Here is a 16,984-nt window from a genome sequence, read left to right as displayed (position 1 = left end):
TAGTTTAGAAGCTGATTTCATTTAGCAACCTCCCTTTCGCATGCAAGCAGCAGGGGAAAGTAATTAAATTTAATAGAAGCTGCCCTCATTTTGAAGCCACTTCTATTTAAAACCACAGGGGGAGGTAATTAAATTTAATGGAAACAGTAGCTTCTACACAAAGATACATGGTACTTCTGCATAGATGATTATGATGTCACGAAAAGAGGAATAATATATTACTAGTGCGGAGAAATTACCAGCTGGAGCAAAGGAGCCTATTTTATTGTTAATGTCTTTACTAGTAAAAAAAAAAGGAAAAATAAAACTGAAGACGCAATAGAGAATTTGTACCTACATAAAATGCAATCAGAAGTTATTGAAAATAGTAGTAAATTAAAAAATAAGGTGTAAAAAATATTGTGGGAAAGGGCAGTGTGGAACTTATGAATGTGTTCTTCTTTTCAATATAGTCTTTATCTTCTCTCTCCGAAGCAGGCGCAGTTATAAACCGAGTACAGCATCTGTGGCGCGCCTATTATAATAATTTGAATATATTAAGTGTGCACACCAATATTTGTTTAGGAAGCTACAGTGAATTCTCTGTATTTCTGTGTCTACTCAGTTTAAAAACACATAGACTCACAGGAAGACAAAGAGAATAAAAGAACTGAAGGCCAACACCACAGAGAGAATGGCAAAGGGGGAGTGTGAGGTGAGCGAGGGAAATGCAATGAATAAGGGAAGTGCCGCTAATTAGTACAGAAAATTTTTCATCGAGAAAAAAAACCCGATTGAATTATGGGAGAACTGCATACAAAGAGATGATTACATTCTGCCGAATTTGGTAATAATGGCCACTGTAGAAAAATACCAGGATAGCGTGCTTTTAAAAGAGGAGAGCTGGACTAATGAGAAAAACGAGTATTACCTGGTGGGAGTAAGCCGTCTGCCGCCTGGCCCTGTGGTCCAGTGGGAGTCCGGAGCTTTCCAGTCAGTGTGTAATTCTACGGCTGTGTCGTGCACATTGTTTACACAGTTCACACCCACTGCACACACACGCGTGGTGTTGGCAGTGTTTAGAGTCACTAAACAATGAAATAGTTTAGTAGCTAAAAGTGTCGAACAGTGTAGGGTGCGATGGGCGTGGCAATTTGTTTTGCTTTTTTGCCTTTAGAAGATGTGGCAGGAGCCTGCTCTGTTCCAGGTGAGATTCTGGAAACAGGTCAACACCATGTTGTCAGGCCATGGGACTCATAGAATACGAGAAGGTTATAGGAAGAGACTGCAGATTAATTCTTCTCTCGCCCGTGACCAGTCGTGGCGGGACGTGGAGGGTGGGTGGCCTCTGCGTCGGCCCCGACCACGGGCAGGATGAGCCACCTGACCCAGGCTGTGGACGACGTGGGAGGGGACAGCATTGGACAAAGGCGGGGATGCGTGCAGGTGCATGGTGGATTTCAGGGACTGTGTGGCCTGATGTGATACAAACATTTTCAAGCTTTTTTGCATATGTTTTCCCACAAAACTCACAGAGAAAGACTGTTGCAGTCAGTGACATCTGCCCTTATTTGCCAGGGGTCCTGGGTGCAAATGGAGCGGTAGGAGGCCAGCAGGGGCTATGGGCACAGCTCAGGATCTCAGGGTGCAGACGGGGGGTGGGGGACAGGTAGGAATAAGTTGTCAAAACCCTCAGAGCGGGGCTGGTCCCAGGAGGCTGGCTGCACATGTGTTTACTGTATCTTGGAGACAGTTACCTGGAGTCTAGCTTGGCGAGGTGAAGACTTGACATCATTTCCGGGAGGCATTGCGGACTTTAAGGAAGGGGGTAACTGGATAAGTACAGAAACTGCGAAGATAATTTGTAGCTCTGCAGCATCCTAGGAGGGATGGCATGGTCTTCCATCTGTTTACTCCACGTTCATGGGGTTTCTGTCATGTGCCAGGTAAGGGGGTTACACCTGTGAGTGATGCACAGTCCCCACCCTCAGGGAGCTAGCAGCCTAGAGGAAGAACCAGGCACAAAAGTCGAGTGCAGGAAGTGAAGACTCAGAGTGGCTCTCTATTGGTCCACAGGCCTGGCCTGGGTGACCAGGGGAGCACCCTCTTCTCTTCCAGCTCAGCCCCCGTGGCAGCCCCCGATGGCACCCGCCACGGGGCTCCTGCCCTAGGCACGCGCAGCCTGGAGACGCTGCAGCGGGACTGGACGGAATGTGGAGTGTGGCCTTTTGTGGCAGCTGCATTCGGGCCTTCCTCTGCGTGGGGTGGTGTGCCTCTATGTTTGCTAGGTGCTAGTATTTCTATGAGCTTACACCGAAAGAGAGAGGGCTCTGCTCCTGCTCAGATCTCTGCCACGGCAGCCAGTCCCTCTTCCTGGCCAGGCTGTGCCATGTTCGGTCAGGATCTCACCTTGTGATCATTCAGACGCCTCCCCTGCTCCCTGATTCCAAAGGCAAGGATGTCCCCAGCCCGTAGTGTCTGCATACAAAGCTCAGGAAGTGGCAATAGAGCAGGCGTTTGGTTAGGTGTCCGCCCATACCCAGGGTGGGAAAGAATAACGTAGAAGCTGGTTTGGGCAGCAGAGTGGCGGGCTTGGAGGAGGGAGTGACAGCCGGAGAGGTAAGTTACCTCCCACTAACCTACAGGTAGAGCTTGTTCAGGTGCACAGAGGGCAGTGGGCCTGAGGAACTTAGATGTACTTGGAATGGAGACCTGATGAGACTTTGTGACTTCATGACCTTGGTGAGCTGTACACCTGGTTTAACCTGTGCTGCTGTTTAAGAGCGATTGAAGTTTCCTTCCCTTTTCAGAATAAAGTCTAAGTGATTCACCTGTCCTGCTAGCTAACCAATCCCGTGACGGCGGGAGGGTTGTTGTTTTGCTCTGCTTGTGTTCTTGGCCTTACTGCTGTACTGGCGTATAGTAGGTGCTCAGTAAGCCTTTGCTGAGCGATTGGTAAAGGCACACGTACGGGGTGGGCAAAGGTAGGCTCACCGTTGTTCACATGGAAAAAGGGCATGCAGGCAGGTTGCGATTACTGCAATAGCTTTAACTCAAAATTATTAACTAAATACGAACTTAAAAATGTCACAATGCCACTGCACACTTGCTTTTGCCCACCTTATATGCATTACACATACCCTCATTCTCAGAAAATGGAGAGTAAAGAGTGGCTTTGTAACGTAGTGATGGATGTGAAAACCAAAGTGAACAATTACGACTTGGTAGGAGGGAGACAGCCGGCCCGAGAGAGGAAACGGCGGAGGTGCCTTTGGGGTCAATAAGAGAATCTAGTAATATGGTCGGATCCAAGACAAAGGTGGGAAATTCATGAGCTTTTCTGTGTGTCACCGACAACCAGTCAGGGTGGGGATTGGTAATAGACCCTATGAAGACCCTGTGACACCATTATTATATCATAAAGCGCCCTGAATCGTCCAGGACATGGCGAGTCACTCAGTAAATGCTACAAGAGGCCGTTGTTTTGCTGTTTGGACAAGAGAAATTACTTCATAGTCTCACCTCACACATGCTAAAGGAAATTTCATGTTTATAAAACAGCCAAAGTCCAATAGATTATGGAAGAACATTCTTTTTGAGGTTTGATGAGGAAAGAGATGAGAAGCTAAAAAGTAGTTGAAGAAATTCCTAAACTTTGACTTATTAAAAAAGTTCCTCTGTGTGAAAAAAATCACAAAATTAATAAATAATATGGATTGCACTGTACGTGTATAACAGGTTCAAAAAGATTAGCTCAGTGGACAATTGGCACAGTATGATTAAGTAACCTTTGAAAGCATTCGACTCCAATGGCATATATATATATATTTTTTTATTTATATATATATAAAGTAAGTAGGGGAAAAAAAAACACCCTACGTTTTGGTCATTGATGTTACTGCTGTTCAGGAGGGAGGGGACTTTTGAGGGCCGACAAGGGGCTGTGAGAGGCCTGGAATCACTGCCACCCTGACGGAGGGGTGGGGCCAGTAGGTACTCAGAGCCTGAAAACAGACTCACCTTTTCAACAGTAGCGGAACTTCCTGAGACAGGTTATGCAGGAGACTTTGAAAATATGGGCACTCTAAACCTGCCCCTCCAACTGTAGATTATAATGGTGAGCAAACCTAATAGAACCAATTGCCTGCTGTTAAAGAAAAGAATAAGGAAATGAAGACTTTATACATGTAGTGTGCCATAATTTATGCATATGTTAAATATAATGGTAAATCGTGGCATAATTGATTCTATGTGGACATTAAAATGATCTTTTACGTGATGTTTTTAATGACATAAGACTCCACATGTTGTAATGTGCAGCGAAAAATACCACAAAAATTGCATGTAGAATATGTCCACAGAATACAAGAAATGCAAAGGAAAAAGTGGGAATAAAATAGAGCGAAATTATTACAATTGGCTGATAGGCTTACAGATACTTTTTTTTCAGGCTTAAAATTTGCTGTTCTCCTACTAAATTTTCTATACTGGGAACATTTTATGGATGATTAGAAAACCAATGAAGTAGGAGATGGAAAAAATGGAACGAAATTATATGAATAGTAGGGTAAGTGGTAAAAATCAGATATGGGAGACTCCAACTGTGATTTTAGCTAAATTAATCTATTTTTAATCCTAGGATTAAATATAAGATCTTTTAATGTAGGGTTAAAAGGGTTTATATGAAGAATAAGGAAAACTTAGAAGTGAATGCTTTGTAATTTATGAAATATTAATAAAATAAACATATAAAGTTTAAAAATGTTTGTATGTATTACTTTATATGATGTACAGGGCTTATTTGAAAGAACCTACCTGTGTCAAACAACATGGAATTGACTGGAAAACCTCAGCATAGTCTCAGCACGTAGGGTGCCGTAGGAATATTTCTTGCCTGACTTACAGAGTTCACTGTACTTCCACAGCTGTGTGGAAATATTGTGTAGGATTTATGAAAATTATGACATAAGAGCAAAGATTTTCCGGACAGAAGAAGAATGCATCATCTCTAGCTGAAATCTCTGACTACTGTATAATAATAGTGGATTTAGAGGTAAAATTCTCCACTTCTTCTCATCATATTTTCTCCTTATCTCTGCCAACTCAACCCTGTTACTGTGCCAAAGTGGTTTCATTGCTGTATGATGATATTTTGCACCTGTCTGAGCCTTTATAATAAATCCTGCACATCAAGGGGGGAAGTGGCACTGTTTTTTAAAATCACCCAATTGTTTCCCCCCCACTCCCCGTTCAGTTCTGCGGGCCGTGCTTAATAGGTCTGTGACATGGGAAGGGATGTGAACGGAGTGACTTGAGAGCAGTGAGATTCAAATTCTGAAAAACGGAGGTAACTTTAGAACACAGCTCGTCAAGGAAAAAAATGTGAACATACTTAGCAACGTTTTTTGACAATAAAATACACAAAAATATAGATTGGTTAGATTTATGAACATACCTCTATGGGGAGGGCGTAAACTACATTTGCAGAGTACAAACACTGCCAATTAGAGGTTAGTGTATTAGTTGCAGAGCCAAGGTTACGCAGTCAGAGCTGTTCGGTTAGGTTATTATAGAGTGGAGCTCCCTGGACACAATGTCTACTCTTCCGTTTTGCTTGGCTTTGTCACGTGTTGGGAATTCTGCCACTAGATGGCGATGTTGAGTCGCACAGTTCATTTTCCTGGCTTTTTTTTCCTGGTGTGTGTAATAGTCATTCGGATGCGCCATTTCACACAGTCAAAAATTAAAGTGTAACTACACAAAAACTTGGACATCGTTTTAAGAGATGCAACATGTTCTAGATATTAATTCAAAAGTTTGCAATTGCTTTAATGGACGTGCTTCTTCACTTTAGACTTAGTAGCTTTGGGCGGCGGAAGGAATATAGTCACCTCACATCTCATGGGAAGACTGAGGTCTGAACAGTGATTCACAGATATTTAAAAATATTTTTTCCAGTGTTTTGCGTCTAGATATATTCGTCTGCAAATTGCATGTTCCGTTTCTCTCCTCTGTTGCTGTCCAGTGGCACTTGGACCGTCTGCTCTAAGGGCTGGGTGACTCCTGGCACCTTAGATAGGGTTTTAGCTGGTGAGTGTTTTAGCTTCGCCAGCTCTGCGTCCCTTGCTAAGGATGGTGGTCGAAGTAGAACTCACTCATGTCTTTTCAACCGGTACGCCTCCCTGAACTGCAGTATTGTCATCTGATCCAGACTCGAAGATAAAAATATTATATGTATCCTATATAATCTTATTCTTGTGGATAACTTTGTGCCTATGTACATGTATTCTACAAATGTAAATTGTGTTTGTGTGTGTACATGTGTGTGTCTCTCACGCGTGCGTGCCCTCTTTCTCTGCCTCTCACACTTGGCAGCGTTTGGATTCTGGAGATCCCTTTGCTTTTCAGAATACCCGTTAGGGTTACAAAGATTTATGTACAGGGAGGTTCAGTGAAATTGTTTCATAATCGTGAAACATAGGTATTGGGGAGGAGAAGGCGACCGAGGTGTTTATGACCACTGAATTGCATAAGCAGTCTAGAAAATGAATACAAGGCTTTGGGGAAATTGGAGGCGACATGGAAGAAGAATATAAAATCAATAAACCAAGAAAGTATTAATAAAATACTTCTTGTGGAATCAGCAGGTTGTAACAGTATGAAAGGAAAATACATTTTTTAAAAATTCTGACTATGCTGTACAATGATATCGATGATTATAGATGATTTAACATTTGCAACATTTTTTTCAAACATAAACATAAATCACTTTTCTAATTGTGAATGGCTGCATGTGTATATACACGTGATTTTTAACTGTGTGAGTAGTTTGCCCTGTGAAATTGGATTTAAAAACAATGTGTTAGCTTTCTATTTTAATCATTTTTCTTGATTCTTAATTATATGTCTCTTAAGTTTTGTGTTTTTTTCCAATCAGTGGATCAGTAGGAGTCTCTTGAAAGCACCCGGCCCCCAGATCAAGTCACAAGAGTATCCTCTTTTCTCTTATTCAGACAGCATCTTGTTTTTATCATTTCTGTTATGGAGAAGCACCTATTCCTCCCCGCCCTGGGTGGGTGTATGCCCCTCCCCCACAGAAGGGGGAGCCCGCCAGAGCCTTCTCAGCTTATGTGGAATCGAAAGACAGAAGAGCCCCATCACTCGAGCTAGAGATGATGTTGCAGCCACACCAATCAACCTCATTAGAATGCAGCTGAGAGGACACAGCTTAGACCTGAGGAAAGTGATTGATTTCATACAACGTGCGCACTTCATTGTGTTGGAATGTATTTTATGTAACTCATTTTGTGTCGTTCGTGTAATATAAGTGAATATGTACACACACGATTTACCCACGTGTACAAGTGTGCACAGACCTGCACACTCCCATTCATCTGTGTCACCTGTTCACCATGTGCGTTAGGAATGTTGCACTCATGTTCTTCAGGGGTAAGTGTGTAAATGTCAAAGCAGGATTTGACATTTGGTTTCAGATGGGCTGGAGAAAAATTAATCTTTTCACCATTTATGGGAAATAGGAGATAAGCCTCATATTAATTCTCACCTAACGTTTAATCAAACCAAATATATGCTTAGCACTAATACTCCTGGGTTCTTTATGGGTTCGTTAGCAATTGCCGTGTATGACTTCGGAACAGTGTTCATTTACAGTCTTCTTCTCTATTTTCAACTTGAATTGGAATTTGAATGTGAGAAATATCACTTGCATTCTTATCAATTATGCATTTTGCGAGACAACAACACAATGAAATCAGGCATAGGTTAATTCAGTTATATATTTGTAAAACGAATAATTATATATATTAATCTAAGCATTGGTCCATTCAGTGTGGTGCCGAATATGTACCTGACAATGTTTATTCAAGAGCAGTGTTTGAAGGAAACAAGTCCAATGAATAACTGCCGTTTTATGACAGCTTGATACATTTAAAGTGATACAACCAGAGAAGGAAGTGCGTGTTGTTGGCCTCTAAGGGCGTTTCTATTTAAAACAGCACTGGTAACAACATAAATAGCGTTGAGCGCCCTGCTCAGGTTGGCTTAGTTGGTTATGGCATTGTCCCTTCCACCAAAAAGTCGCGGATTTGACCCCTGGTCCGGGCCCGTGCCTAGGGTGCGGGTTCCACCCCTGGTTGGGTTGCCTACAAGACACAGGCGATCCATGTCTCTCTCTTCCCCCTCATGTTTCTCCCTTCCCCCTTCTCTCCCTCCCATTCTCTCCCCTCTTCTCTCCCCCCTTTCCTCGCCCCAACATAAAAAATAAAATAAAAATATATCCTGGGGTGAGGACTAAAAAAACAAAATTAGCAAAATAGCGTTGAGCCAACATAAAAAAAAAAATAAAGGATGTATTTTTCCTTTAATAGCAAAAGACTGTGTATTCAAGACTAGACAGTAAGGACGCAGCTTTTGTCTTATGCAGAAGAAAAGGGCAGAGCTAGGCCCTACTCTGGAATGCTTATCATCTTAGATACAGACTTTGAATAAGCAGCTAATAGCTAAAATTATTTAGGAGATAAAAATTGGTACTGTGAGGATTAGCTTTAATTTTAAGTATCCATAATTGAAGTGCCACATTATGATTTTAATGTTATGATAATCTTGTTAACAAGCTGTTGTGTATATACTATCATATTTTAATGCAGTTGCAAAGCTTAAGTAAATCATAAAGTAAATTGCTTTTGGAATCAGGCTTTTTACAAGTGGAAAATTAGCAGTTTACATGTTTGGAATACATATTTTGTAATTATATTTGGCATTTTCTACAACTTAAGGAGAATAATAGATGAGGTTTATAGATAATGCATTATTGTTTATAAGTACTTGGGCATCTTTTTATCATTTATTCTAATTTGGGCTCACTTCCCATATGCTATAATAGGTGACTGTATTTTTTTCTGTAACAGTCTTCTCTTGAAGGTGTACATTCCTCATTTCTCATGTTAGAACATTACGTTTAACAGAAAATTAAATTCTTGCCCAGTATTTACATAAGTGATTATGACATATACAAAATTTCATTCATGGGGAGTGCTTTATTTTATTTTTATTTTTGGGAAAATGTGTCCCATCTCGACCATCACAAAAGGTAGCTAGTAAAAGTTAGATTTCCTTCTTCTGAATCTGTCGCCCTGAATCTGTTGTGCGCCTCGACGAGGCCTGGCGCTGATGGTCTGCAGCGACGGGAAGCCAGCGCTTGGTGCCCGAGGCCTGAGGAAGCACTTCTGGCGTGCTGGGTCATGAGGCCTCTGCTGCAGCTGCTCAGCCACGCTGATGTCACACAGGGCAACCCCCAGAGCACAGGTGAGCCAATCGGGTGGCACCGTCAGTGTGGCTGTGCTATGCTATTTGTAGAAAAAGGTGCCAGCTTGACGTGTCCTGTGGGTGACAGTTTACTGACCCCTGGTTATGAGCAGACCTGTCATACAGCAATTAAAATTAATTTCAAAGAAAATGTTGGTGCACGTGGTATGAACTTGTGATGGTCTCTAATAGATCAATACTAGCAAGTGCTATAAAGCTCTTCCATTTATTAGTGATCATAACTACAGAACACGTACCGAGCTGCCACGTCTCCTGATTTCTGGGTGTTCCTAGATTACTCCTCCGACAAAAAAGGCACGATTAATCATTAAATCACCAACGGCCATTGTCAAATCACTCCTATGCTACCCACACAAGATACCGGTATCAGTGCCACTAAATCAACTAATTTGTTATATTTACAGTTTATGGTTAAAATGGGGAGTAACCGTGAAAGACCCACGGACGTTATGAAACAGGATGAGGCCCCTTTTCAGGTTGGCACTAGCTCACAAAATGTACGTGTAAAACCACAACACTGGGATGAGGTAGCTCATCCTTATTTTTGTTAGTGGATGAAGGGTCGTGACCTCTGGGGAAATGCGCACAGGGTACCCGACCCCGGTTAGGAGACACTGATGGTGATGCGTTCCTGGTCCGTTATGTTAACTCCATTATAACGTCTGTGCCCATGGGCTCTCTGAGGACCTGCACCCATTTCAAGAACTTGATCCATCAATATTTATTTTACACACCAGTGAGTAATGAATAAATGTTACTTAGTCCACAAAGAGCTTTTCTTAGGATTAAAGGAGATGCCCCGTGGGACATCCTGAGTTCTTTTTAAAAATGCTCTTAGCGTTTGTAGTTCAATCTGCCCACCATCTTCCAAGGAACCTAAGTAATTTAGTTTAATCCAGTACATTTTCTAACTTTTAGATGTATAGAGTTCTCCCTTTTTAAGGGCCATTACTTTGGCTGATGGACAGAAGGAATAATACTAGTCATTTTATTCAAAGATCTGCCGTAACATCGACTTCCACCAATTTTTAGTGCCAAATCGTGGTTGTCGTTTGGACCACAGAGCTGGTACTCTCGGTGGGTACCCATTACGTTTGCAGACCCGTGATCTGGTCAGTGTCTTCCGTCTTTCAGGAGAGTTTGGAGTAACCTTTTCTTTTCTTTTTTTTTTTTTTTAGATCAGGAAGAAAAATGATTTACAGTAAGGTCAAATTACTTACTGGCATTATATTTATCATTGTCATATTTTCCCTTCATATTTCATTTCCTCCTTCCTTCCCTTAACTGTTGTTTATAATTTCATATTCTGTGGGGGTGTATTGCTGGAGACATTTCTCACCCAGAGGTAAGAATTGTGCTGAAATTTAAACAGTTTGGGTGAAAAAGCTGTTCGGTAAATCAGATTATTTTAATATTGAAACAAGGAGATTTTTTTTCGCTGTTAAAAAATTACTAGTTTTGACACACAAATCATACTTAAATTATTACATATGAATAAAATGTATTAAATAATTTAAAAAGCATAGGGTAACCAGTTTGAGCCAGTCGCTGCCATTGAATTGGGTCATTTTATTAAAAGGAAAGTTTATTGTTATTTGATATTAACACAAGACTTGCCTAACAATTTATTTTTATTCAAGATTTTTTTACTTATCTGAAATTTGTAGAGAATCGATTAGTTTTTTTTTTTTTTTTTCCAGTAGTCCCACCAAAACATCTGCCTGCTTATAAGGTCATGGCCATTTTTTTTTTTAACATTTATGAATTTTTTTTCTCTTTCATTGAATTTATTGGAGTGACGCTGGTAGAAGGAGACTAGACTCGGGGTAGTGAACACAGGTGGCAAATATTTTTGTTAAGCACACTTCTACAGATAATACAGTTATTCTAAAAAGATACCTTGGCTATTTCAATAGTAGTAAACACTGTTTGCAACCTGTAACGACGTGAGCACGCTAAGATTTTCTAGCTGTGTGTAAATTGTCACATGCCTCTGATTATTTATTCCTTTATCTGCTTCTGCATCACAAAAATACACTTCAAATATGATTATACAAAAAGTAATATATTTGAACAAATTGCCAAACAGTCTATTTAAGGCTACGAATAAATCTCCTTATGCTACACTTTGTAGTTTCTCTCCTCATAAGTATGTAACGTGATAGACGAGTTGGAACTGACTAACCCCAGGCTCCTACGTTACTATTCAGATGCTCAGTTTTCAGAAGACACTTGGGAAAAACTAACCCTTGTTGTTTGAAAACATAAATATTAAACACACACACACAGAAACACACATTATTGTCGCATACTTCAAATTGAATATTTTTGAATGCATGACCACATTCCAGGATTATCTTTCTTGTTACAGAAAGCGATTGCAGTTACCATATATGTTTACTAAAAACAAAAGCAGGCGGCCCTGTTTTTGCTCGTGATTATGTGATTCAGCTCCATTTGCAGGGGGTGGGGGGAGGCTGTGGAGTACTGAGCACAAGCCTGGGGGCCCGGGTGGAAGGGCGAGCGCCTGGGGCTGGATTTCCTGGAGACTCGGTGGCTGTTTCCGAGGGCTCAGATGGAAGCCAGCGAGGTGCACAGCATTTTCAAAGTCACCAGTGTGCGTTGGCTTATTTTCAAATCCTGAGAGAAGATGAAAACAAACCCAGGAGCGAAGAGCGATGAGTAAATACAAGAAGCTGGAAATAGGCACGGGGGGGGGGGGGGGGGGGGGGTAACTGATAAGGACACCAAGTCAGCACCATTAGAAAGGGTGGATTCTATCGTGTTCGTTTTTAAAATTTCAGTTTATATTCAGTGATTTTCCCAATTTTGATAGCTATTCTTGAAATATATATGTATCAGATTTTTATTTGTGGTTTTTAATTAATTTCTCTAGATGAGTGACCTCAGGCTCCTTATCTATGATTGGTCACTGAATGGTAGTGGGGTTTATAAGGACTTTCTTCTATAGTTAATAATTACAGTGTGCCTTTACATCAACTTCGAACTCTAATCTAGTACTGGGAAGTTATAATTTAGGAAAAGTTACAAATACTTGTGACATGTTTATGTATTCTAATAGAATTTTTAAAATCTGTGTGTGAATTGGAATGTAATTAGAAGCACTGATTTATGATACAATTTGTCGAATTTTAGTAATGAAGTTACATTTTCTCGGCAAGTCTCCAATCTCCTCTCTGACATTCCAGAGGGTCTGATGAAGAGAGAGGGCTTTGCTGCTGCGTTAAAATATTTATGGTTTGGAGTAACGTTTGTATTTGTGAAGACATAGAATTTGTATGTACAAGGGTGACTCTGGTATAACGGACGTAGCATAAGGACCCTGAAAACACGCTGGCGTTGAAAGTTTGTGGAGGTAGCTGTTCCTATGCGTGGCCTACTCCCTCAAATATTTATTGAGCTCGTAGCTATGCAGAGCACAAGTAGGCACTGGAGATACAATTAAGAGCAAATTTCCATGAGTTTTACCCTCAGAGTCTAAAGGGAGAGGAGGTGGGCATTTATCAAATAACCACACACGTATGTAAAATTAGGCATAAATAAGGTAGTTCTCCAAAGGAGAGGAAGTGTTGCTAAATGATAGGATTATTGATGAGGAAGAGGTACTGGAGCTGAGACGGGAAGGAGGCTGGAGGCTGGAGGAAGAGGAAGAGGGCAGGATGTCAGGATAGACCATGCGGGGCCAGTTCTTCAGGATGTGGAGCATGAAAGGGTCCCCGGTGCCCCGGACTCCTTATGGCCACTCAGTTACCTGTCGTTCGACAGAAGTCCACCCAGCCAAAAACGTGGGTTATTCTCTACTCCTTTGTTCCCTCATACTCAGTATTAGATCAGAGTACATCACAAAATGCTGTTGACACTCCTTTAAAGATGTATCCAGATTCAACACGATCCCAATCAAAAGCCCAGCAGGTTATTTTGTGCGTATCAGCAGACTGCATCGAAAGTATATGTGGAGTGCCAACCCGACGCTGGAGCAGGAAAACACAGGGGCCCGCCATGACCCGCCTTCCGTAAAGCACACTGTGCCATCAGGACAGTGCGACGCCAGCCACAGAGTAGACAAGTGGATCGATGGAACAGCTTGGAGAGCCCAGAGACCAACCCACATACACACCGTCAGTTGATCTTTGACAGAGGAACAGGCAACACAGTGGAGCAGAGACCATCTTTTCAACAAGCGGTGCATCTGGACATCCACCTGCAAGAGAATGAATCTCGACTCACAGCTTGGTCCCTTCACAGCACATACCCAAATTGGACCACAGACTTAAATGTAAAATGCAAAACCAGACAATTCCTGGAAGATAACCGAAGAGGAAAACTAGTGAACTTGGGCTGATGGCGACCTTCAGGTACAAAGGCGTGAACCTGGAAAGGGAGACTGGTCGTCTGGACTTGGTTAGCGTGGGAAGCTTCTGTTCTGACAAAGACGGCGTCAGGAGAGCGAGAAGGCACGTCACAGACTGGGAGACGGTGTCTGCAAAAGACACACCTGTCACGCAAAACGAAAGGACTGCTGTTCAAACCATGTAAATGAACTCTTAAAACGCAACAACACAATTTATAAGCGAGTCCAAGATCTGAACCTACACCTCACCAAAGAAAATACACAGATGGAAAATACGTGTGTGAGGAAAGATTCTCGATCATCGTTAGGGAATTAAAAATTAGAACAATTTCCTGCTGCTACACACCTATGAGAATGGCAGAAATGTGCACCTCTGGCAACACCCGATGCTGGCAAGGCTGCAGAACAAAAGTGAAGAATAGGACAGCCACTTGGGAAGACAGTTTGGCTGTTCCTTAGAAAACTAAATGTGTTGTTATCTTATGACCCAGCAACCACACTTCTTGATATTTACCCAAATGAATTGAGGCTCATGTCCACGCAGGTTCCTACACACAGATGTTCATAACTGCACGAGTTGGAAGCCACCCAGCTGTGCTTCCGTAGGTAAACGGTGGTGCACCCAGACAACGGAATATTATTCTGTGCTTGAAAAGAAAGGAGCTATCAAGCCAAACAACAGCGTGGCGGGAACTTAACATGCATATCTCTAAGTGCATAGTGTTAATGAAAGAAACCACTATAGAAAGGCTCCATTCTTTATGATTCCAACAATGTGAGACTTAAAAAGCAGGGACAGTAAAAGGTCCAGGGGTTGTCGGGGGCCAGGAGGAAGGTGTGACGTGGATCCTGGGGGACAGATATGAGAGTAAAGAAACTGTTCGGTATGACAGTGTGATGGTGGATGCCTGTCGTTCCCTAGCATTCAAAAGCCATAGGACGTAAGCCACCGAGAGGGATCCCTGCTGTCAGTGATGGACCGTAGATGTGCCGGTGCTGGTTTGTCACGTGTAAAATCTGTGGCATTCCGGGGGTGTTGATGTTAAGGGGGTGTGAGCAGGGTCGGTGGGGGCGGGGCGTATATGAGAACTCTGTGCTGTCCTCTCAGGTTTGCTGTGAGTCTGAAACTGCTCTAAAAAATAAAGTTTACAAAACGCTTTTTTAATGGGGAAAGTCTTTGCATAAAAGATGTCACAAAAGATACCAGTTTATGTGCACTTGAATAATACTAAGCAGATGGACAAAAACCGGACTTTGGTGAGGATGTGGAGCAACTACAAGGCTGCTGTTGCTGATGGGGCTCTTTCAGATTTCACTGTTACTGAGGTCAAGGTCATTTCCAGTGTGGAAAGGTGATTTTATTTTATTTTTTTTTATCAGCATGTGGTTTATCCTTGGTGATGCTTCACGTGGACTTGACAAGAGTATTTATTCTGCAGTTGTTGGGTAGAGTGAGCTATAAGTGTCAATTAGAGGTGGTGGATATTATGTGGATCTTTAATGTCCTTACTGATTTGAATTACATTAAAATGTTCATTATTTCATTTTTCATGGGTTTTCTTTGTTTCATTTTTTTCCATCACCATTTATCCCCCTCTACCCTCTTCCACATCTACCCTCCCCCCACCCCTGGCAGTCTCCACCTTGTTGTCCGTGTCCAGGAGTTCTTCCTCTTTTTGGCCCAATCCCTCCACATCCAGCCCACGATCTTCAGACCTGGCAGCTTGTTCTCCATCTATGAGTCTGTCTCTGTTTTGCTTGTTAGCTCAGTGTGTTCATTAGATTCCACATGTGAGTGAGATCATATGGTGTTTGTCTTTCTCTGACTGGCCTAGTTCGCTCACCGTTGTGTTCTCCAGGTGCATCCATGCTGTCGCAAAGGGTAAGATTTTCTTCTTGTTTATGGCCAAGTAGTATTCCATCGTGTAAATGTGTCTTAGTGGGTTTCTTCACTCATCTACTCACGGACACTTGGGCGGCTTCCAAATCTTGGCGACCATAAATAACACTGCAGTGAACATAGGGGTGCAGATGTTCTTTCAAATCAGTGTTTCAGGTTTCTCTGGGTAAATTCCTGGAAGTTGAATCTCTGGGTCATAGGCAGTTCCATTTTTGATTTCTTGCGGTAACTCCGTACTTATGTCTGAGACAGTTGTGCAGTCTCCAACCATGATTTGAGATGTGTCCGATTCCCTTTGGTCCTGACAGTTTTCACTGATGCCCCCTTTCTCTGTCAGCCTCTGAGAATCTTTCGGCCTCTCTCTCTAGCGTCCCACACACGATAGACTTAGAATTCTTCATATGTCTACAGGAGAAACAGACATGTCTTGTTTTCTTAATTTTCCAATTAAAATACCCTTCCCCCCATGCCAACAACTCATAGTTTTGCTGTTTTCTCCTCAGCCTATCTTGAAAACATTCCCCTCCAGGAACTTTAGTGTACATAATTTTTCTTGCTCTCTCGGATTTCTGACACCTCTGAGATAGGACACTTGTGGTTTGTCCGGCTCGTCCTGGTTTTTGGTTCCGGAGCGTTGATGGGCTGCCAGTGACCCACATGCGTTCTGCCCAGGAGTTGAAGTCCCCTTCTGCCCACGCTAACACCTTGTTTTCATAATCACAGTTTTGGGCTGGTGGCATATAAGCAACGGCATGTCATTATAGGTTTAAAGAAAAACAAATCTGTTTAACAATGCAGTTTTGGTTTTATTCACTCTCATCAGGATACTTAACCCACTGTCTTTGTTTTCTCGTCTCTCTGAAATACAGGCGTCTGAGAGGCTGTCATCTCGGGTTTTCCCCTCACTCTGCGTCCCTGCCTCTGGGGACCTCGTGGGCTGCGTTTGCCTTTCGTCACAGTCAGTGCGTCAGTGTCCCCTGAGTCTGTCATCTGCATTAGTGTCCCCTGAGACTGTTGTCTGCCATGCCACCCTCTTGAACACCAGACCCATAGTTCTAAATACTTATTTGAGGTTTGAATGTTCTTTACGAACCTCAGACTCGACTGCTCCACACCGACATTTGTTTGCTGTGCCTTTCAGCGAGGCCGCCATTCCCGGCGTCCTCATTTTGGCTCCACCCCTGGACTAACTGTAATTTTTTATAAGCTCCTTGACCTCCGTGAGCTTTATTTTTCAAAACACTTTTCCATTTGCATTTTATTCAAATGAATAGAACTAGAGTTAGGTTGTTGCTGGTTTTAAGCAAAATATTTTATTGAGGATCAAAATAGTATTCATCTTTTTCAAAACCAAACGAGTATATGCTCAGGTTACCACACGACTGGAT

The 16,984-nt window shown here is 42.2% G+C and overlaps 1 protein-coding gene across 4 annotated transcripts in view; it reads left to right on the top strand.

Annotated features, from left to right (window-relative positions):
* DPYD (dihydropyrimidine dehydrogenase) overlaps positions 1–16,984 on the top strand; it is a 548,339-nt gene that overhangs the window by 68,538 nt on the left and 462,817 nt on the right. The gene's annotated exons all lie outside the window — the stretch shown is intronic.

Source organism: Desmodus rotundus, chromosome 12 (assembly GCF_022682495.2).
Source record: "Desmodus rotundus isolate HL8 chromosome 12, HLdesRot8A.1, whole genome shotgun sequence".
Lineage (NCBI taxonomy): Eukaryota > Metazoa > Chordata > Mammalia > Chiroptera > Phyllostomidae > Desmodus > Desmodus rotundus.
The sequence above is the reverse complement of the archived record's forward strand: the minus strand, read 5'-3'. Positions and strand labels throughout refer to the sequence as shown.